The sequence below is a fragment of the Silene latifolia genome, chromosome 9, assembly GCF_048544455.1.
Source record: "Silene latifolia isolate original U9 population chromosome 9, ASM4854445v1, whole genome shotgun sequence".
In the NCBI taxonomy this organism is placed as follows: domain Eukaryota; kingdom Viridiplantae; phylum Streptophyta; class Magnoliopsida; order Caryophyllales; family Caryophyllaceae; genus Silene; species Silene latifolia.
In genome coordinates this window covers 175,372,133-175,379,805 of record NC_133534.1, presented here as the reverse complement: position 1 = coordinate 175,379,805, position 7,673 = coordinate 175,372,133, and positions in this window count along the sequence as shown.

Below are 7,673 nucleotides of genomic sequence, written 5' to 3'. Positions count from 1 at the left end.
TAATTGACATGTTATTAGTAGAATCATATATGCATAGTTTACGAGTTTTCGTTAAATATCTTGCTGAACTTGAGACTTCACTTAGATTTTTGGCAAACTACTTATATATTCTGAGATTTAGAGCCTATAACTGGTGACATTCATGACCAGTTTATCTAGGATTGTGAGTAGTTACTCCTTATAAGACATGTTACATCAATTTGCATAAATATGAACTTAATCTGCTTAATACCTGTATGCATTCGGTTTGTGGTTCGTTGACACATGTGGAAGAGGTTTCCTTCATTCATTTTGCCCATAAGCTCCACACTGCCAAAAATAGCCTTTTTGTCCCGTTAACTACATTCTACAGTTAGCCTGCCCTTGTCAAGCTAGTAGTTTATGTTCTTGGGATTGTTACTACGTTTTTGGTTGCCTATGCTCATTTTGAGATGATGATTGGGAAGATGAAAAAGGAAGGAAAGAAAGAAGGAAAAAAATAGAATTGAAAAAAAAAGAAGAAAAAAATGATTCGAAAAAGAAAAGAGAAACGCATGTGTACTGTAAAGGACAGTCGATCGACTGCCCAATTTGGTCGATCGACTGAAACCGAGAGAGAAAAATCAATCGCATAATTCAAAGTCCTTATTAAATGGCGATTTTTGCTCCCATGTTGCATTTGTATCTTATGGGGAGTTGGTTGGTTTATTATTATGGAGATTGTGAGTTTTGTGCTTGCTATTAACACCGGGTTATTTGTTGAAATTTTGAGCAAGAAGTTGGATGTTGTCATATGGTTTTGTTTAGGTACTAGCTTGATCACCTATACCTCCACATTCCCATAAATGTTTAGCCTCTTCTTACCCATTACCTCACATATCCATATTTACCTCGGCATGTGTCATGGTCATTTGTTTGGTTGGAATGCATATGTACGGTTGTAGAGATTATTTTCATATTAGATTGCAGGCATGTTCTTATAGGTCGTAGTTAGGTGAGCGTCACTACAAAATGAATTCTTTCTATCTTTTACATATATTCACCTGTGCTTATGTGTGATTTGAGCGACCCGTGAGAGTCCGATTTGATAAGTCTCTACAGTTGACAGTTCAGCAATTTTTAACGACTTCATAACTCGTTTGCATGATTCACATTACTAATTGATTGTTAGTTGTTGCATTAAATTGGTTTAGGCTATTCGGTTTGCATTTCGCTCTGAGATTGAACTCGTTCCAATTAGGTTTTAGGATCGAGTCTAGTTTTATTGCTTGGGGACAAGCAAGGGTTTGGTTTGGGGAAGTTTGATGCGTGTCATTTATATGATGTTTTACACCTCATTTTACACGCATTTCAGAGCTCATTTATGTAAGTTTAAGCTACTATTTGCCCCATTTCGTCTACTTTCGTATGTTTATGTAATATTGTAGATTTATGCGGAAACGAGTAGAAATTGAGCTAAATCCGTCCCTGAGTACCTTGCATTGCATTTGACGTGAAGTATTTACTCTAGGAACGAACTTGGTGCGCATTTCGAGGCCTGAAAGATAATTTTATGAAGAATTATAAGCCAAGTACCAGCTACTCCAGTCGATCGACTGCCCTCCATGGTCGATCGACCAGACTACGAGTTCCAGTAGCTACTGTTCAGCGAAGAGCAGTCGATCGACTACCTTTCAAGGTCGATCGACCAAGCCGCTAATTCTGACGTGAATTAAGAGATCGAGAATTAGGAAGCCCATAGTAGTTAGGTTTTGGGAAATAAGAACTACGTTGTATTCTATATAACGTAACCAAAAGTTTTCAGAATAATAATCAAGCTTTAATTCAGTTTTATCATTAAGTTCCACACATACATTAGTTTAGGTTATTTCCATTAATAAAGTTTCGTTTCGCATTCGGTTTTGATCTTTCTTCTGCAAATCCTCTACACGGTATTCATCTGTTTTAATATTCAGTTTGTTTGCTTTCATTCGAAGTATAGAATTGCTAGGTTGGATCCCCCGAAGCCAAATTATTGTTTTATGTTAATTGTTCGTTTAATTAATTTAAGCATGAACTCGAATGTTTTAATTGTTAAGTTTATTGTTGTCGTTATTTCCAGTATGAGTAGCTAAATCCCTTGTGCTAGGATGTAGGAAATCTGTAGGAGTAGGCGGCATTAGAACAGTAGACCTAGATCGCGCCACGGTCGATCGACCGCACACCCTGGTCGGTCGACTGGCCACGTGAGTATTAGTTTCGTTTTAATTAATTTAACTTCCATGTTTGACGAATCGAGTGCACGCGACCAGTTGAATGCCTAGGAATTGACCGACCCAATAAAGTTCGAAAGATAGGGAAGGGAAATAGCCTGCCTAATTAAGACGACTAGATTAATGAGATCGAAAGATGAGTTAATTTAGCCTTTTTAGTCACTTTTCAGAACGAAAGTTAGTATTAGTGATATTAGGGACCTGTAGCGAGATCGAAAGATGTTACATGTTAAGAATGGACCGAGAGGACTTCTTATTTTCCCGTCTCACGTGTTTGTTTTAGACCTACCTAGTATACTGCCGCCAAAACTATAGTGAACCGACCATCTTAGCACCCTTTTAATATTTGTTTTCATCCGTTTATTTAGTTTACTTTACTTTTACTGCCTTTAGCTATAGAACAAAAATCAAATCAAACCCCCACATTTGTTACCTTGGACTTGGATTAGACAACTAATAATTGCATCGCCTCCCTATGGTTCGACCCAGTTACCACTAGCTTCTATTAGTTTTAATAGGTATTATAAATATTATTTTTGGTGCACACAACGACGGGCATCACCGACTCTGACTCGAATTTGTTATCTTCGGGTTCTCCTTTGAATATCTCTCCTTCTCCAGCGGTGAGTTTGAAGAGTCTTCCTTGATTTTTTGTCCATTTGATCGACTTTCTCCATCCTTTTTGCTGATTTGAATTGGTTTCAGTGATTGGCGCGGTAGGGTGACCGTCCCGAAGCATCGTGGCGATGATTTCATCTGTAAGACTTTCGGCACTTTTGATCAAGGGAAGATCCTGGAGGTACACATCTTCATCGTTGTCTGCCCATATTCCATTAACTTCCCGTTTGATTGGAGAGATAAGGTGTGAACAATCTAAAGTAGATTCTTCATTTGTAATCATAAGAACTCCAAGAGGATTCTGAGTATTGTTAGGCTTACCTCCAGGAGGTATGGGCAGGCGACCGTCTTCGATCATATCTTGCAGGACATGTTTTAGCTTGTAACATTTTTCTGTATCGTGTCCCTCACCTCTATGATATTCGCAGTATGAATTTTCGTCCCAGAACTTGGACTTCTTTTCAGGGTCAGGTGTAGGCCCTATGGGTTGGAGCTTACCCTGTTTCATCAACCTTTTCAAATCATTGGAGTACGTGTCACCAATGTTTGTGAACTTCCTTTGGGGATTATTCTTCTTTGATGATTCGAGAAGATTAACCTCATCAGTCTTACTAGTAAAGCCGTAAGAACGACTCGTTGAGCCTTGATATCCACGACCCACTGTTTTGGACAAGAGTCCTTTACGGATGTCATCTTCAATTCTTGTCCCTAGCACAGTTAAATCCTTGAAGGTCTTAATGTTTTTGTACCTCAAGTGATTTCCATAAATGGGTCTTAAGTTATCCACAAACTTTTCCACAAGGGTAGCTTCATCTAGATGCTCGACAAGTTGTGTGCTAGTCTTCCTCCACCTACTTAGGAAGTCGGTGAAGCCTTCTTTCTCATTTTGGGTAAGAACCTCCAGAGTGCGCATATTGACTTGGATTTCAGCATTATCCGCATATTGCTTAGCAAACTCGATTGCGGCGTTATCCCAGGTGGCAATCTTCTTGTGCTCTAGAGAATAGAACTATTACTTAGGAATGGTGTCGAGAGATGAAGGAAAGATCCTTAAGAATATCTCAGGTTCGATGCCTTTGATAGACATGTAGTCTTTGAAAGCGCGAATGTAGTTTAAAGGGTTTTCATGTCCCTTGAACTTTGGGATATCACTCATGTTGAAGTTGGTTGGCAATTTGGCGCTCACGGCCTCATACTTACGATTGTTTTCCCTATAAATATCATCTCCTTTGAGGTACATTAGTTGCTCCTCCAAGTATTGTAGTCGCTTTTCAGCTTCAGTAAGACCTACTGAACGATTGATTTCTGGTTGTCTAACATAGGGTGGAAGGTTATCGTGCACAAATTCACTAGGAACTTCATCTTCTGCAGGAGGGGCTAGGATTTGAGCATTACCATTTTGGGGGTTGACCGCTGGCGTTTGTGGTACTAGTTTCAGGCATCTTGGAAACTGGATAAGAGATCGACGACGAGTCAAAACACGATCGACCACTCTAGCACACTTACTCAAAGGAAAGACTCGACTTGTGAAGTGGGAGTGTGCCACTTGTCTCAAGTGAGGTTAGAAAATGACAAAGTTTTGAAATGTTTGTCCTAATCAACTGTAGTGTAGTTGAAGGAGTGTTGACTCGAAGTGAGGTTTTGAAATGGGCTTTGAGGCCCGAATTTTAACTCGATATTTGGACAGGGTTTCGACTCATTTTGCGCTAATTTGGGCCATTTTTCGAAAATATTTACAGCTTGAAAAGTGTTTTTTGATTTTACAAAATTCGTCATGGTTTTGTTTAGAAAATAGTGGTCACATATGATACAAGCATTAAAACAGGCATTATAACGGTATGTTGAGTGCATTTAAAGGGTTTTGGCTTAAAAGGGTGGGTTACCATACCGAGCAATCAAGCACGGGTCTGTGGAGAGGTCCGTGCCAAACATGAGTAAGGCGGGTTCCTAGTCCATTCCCTCGAGTAGTGAAGGCCCTTGATGCAAACATGAGTAAGCATCATGGTATAGTTGACGTCAATCGCTATCCATACTTAGGCCCAGATAAGAATTTGGACCATCCAGACGGGACGATTGGTCGAACGGGTTGGGTTGGGCCTAGGAAGGCCGAATAAAACGATCTAAGAAAATCGAGTAATGAAAACCGACAACTGTCTCATATAAACTATTCCCTAACCTTGTTCAAGTTTCACCCTTGGCAACACGTAATTGTATTACTCCCCAGCAGAGTCGCCAAACTGTGAACACGGGGGGCCTACGGGGGCGCTTGGAAAAACAAGCGTTAGCATTTGTGGAAGCGCCACCAATTTTTATGGAAAATTTGAACCGTTCGAATACCTCGTGCCATGTCAAGACACAAAGTAGTGACATAGACACTAAGAACTCGTTACCCTTAGCATTCTATGTCTAGAATGACTCTCGTGGATGCCAATGAACACGGGTGTTCACAGAGATCTGGAGTAAGGGGTGAGGGTACGTATTAGGAAGCTCTTTTGATCGAACACCTAATCCCGCCCGCCTCGATAGCGGCCTCTACTAATGATTAGGAAAGTTATCTATACTCGATATGTTGTCGATTATATGCATGTAATGCAACAAGCAATGTTTTGATCCTAGCATGTGAGAATTAACTAAGTCGGTGAACATGTAATTTAGCATACATTAGGTCGAAGTAGGGATTTAGATTGATTACATGTGAGAGCAAACAAACGATAATAAAGATACAATAAATAAAATTACAATGGTTCAACGATATACGTCAAAAATATATTTAAAACAGATAATTTGAGGAAAAAAAAGAAAATAAATTAAGATAATACGGCCAGATTAGTGGTGATATTACGAATAATAGTCGATTAATACGTAAACTAACAAACTAGGTCAAAGCAAAAACGGAAGTTCAGAGACAGAAATCACCTTGGAACAGGCGCAACAATGCTGCGTCCCTTAGAAGTGGCGCAGTGGTCACTGCGTCTGTTCCTGAGGTGAGTTCTGGCTGTGAAGCCGGAACTGCATATTGTTAATGTTCGTTGGTGATTTGATGATCGATTATTTACATTCGACTCAAGTATAAGTGATTTAACAGATTATTTACATGTGAATTGGTGATAAAAACGATAAAGAATGAATTAAAACTAATTGTGATTAATCATAAATCATTAATGCAAATTAATACCAATTAAAAGAAACTTATTAGGTTTATTTAAGAAAGATAATGAAAAACAGATGGAAATATCCAAAAGACGAATTCCGGAGACTTGATATGAACAAATCGAATCTCTAAAATCCGGGTTTGATTTTAATGACGAAAACCCGCAAATATTGGTTATGGGGATTTAAGTCGGATTTAAAGATGACAAATTATTATGAATTATGTATTAAATTTAATTATGAACGAAACATGAGAAAAAAATAAGAAAAGACGGAACAAAAGAGACGAATTAACAAAGAACAAAGGAAGAAGAAGAAAGGCAGAAACTGCGGCAGCCTCAGGAAGAGGTGCAGCAGATGCTGCGACTCTTCGAAGAGGCGCAATAGTTGCTGCGTTTCTTCTCGACGTCTGTCTTCTGTTAATCCATGAAAATAGGATTGATAAAGGGTTTTATAAATCGGTTTTAAGCATATTTTCGACGTAAACCTTACATTAATTTATACAATAATAAAATATGGGATTTACACCCTCAGACTTATATGTTTGACGAAACAAGATTAACTAAGTTAACATTTAGTGATTGCTCGACTCGAATGTATGATGAAAGTGCCCTCGTAAGAGGATTTAAATTAAATTGATTTGATTAATGAGTGGAGTTGGTCAAATTGGTCGGTCATGCAACGAGACTGGTACTCAGAAGGATCCGAGCTTACGTGGTCGATTGATCAAGCACGTAGACGTCAATAAGCTTAGAGCGCGGTCTTAGAATGCAAAGGGAGAAGAGAAGGGCGGACACTCGCGTGAGAAATATGAGGAACGAAGGTCCCTATTTATACTAATCACACGGAGGAATTATGGTATGAGCGAAACTTTGGAAACAAATCTCGAAAAGATCTGAAAATACGCAGAAAAGAGCTGGGGAAGAGGCGCAGCAGCCACTGTGACCTTTGCAAGAGGCGCAGCAGGTGCTGCGTCCTTTCCCCAGAGGTTTCCTCCTGCGGAAGAAAGATTTTCCGCGTTTCTGTTATGGAATTGCGGTAGATCTCAACTTCTTTATTGTTCAAAATACGATTTCGGGATATATTTTGCCAAAAGATGAAAAGACAAAAATTATGGAATGGAAATATCCGGAATATTCCAGAACATTCCGACTCGGCATTTTAAACGGCTTATTAGAAAATGAAGACGATTTTTGACCCGGACTCCAAATGAACTCTAATTACTGTCAAAACGACCGTATCGGTGCGTAGATGACGATCGAGGGGTAGACACAAGTATTTGAGCTATCACCTGACGATAAACTTACAAACTATTATAAATCGTTCCGTGTACCAAACATGCGGCCCAATCATCACCGGGTGGCTTGTGGGTGGTGCAGAAATGAGGTATCTACAATATTTCAAGTTATTTCCATTTACTACCTTGTTCTTCATTTCCATGTTCCATTTCTATTGTTAAGGTAATTCTATTTCTAGTACTTATTTCATTCAATTATCATCATCATGTTTATTATATCATATGTTATTATTTTAGTTTTCAATATGAGTGAGTAGTTCATTTTGTCTAGGGACTAGGGAAGTCATGCCTAATATTTGTAATTGTTGAATTAGGATATATCGATTAATAGTTTCTATCACATGCTTGTATTGTTTGCTAGCCTTTGATAATTGATC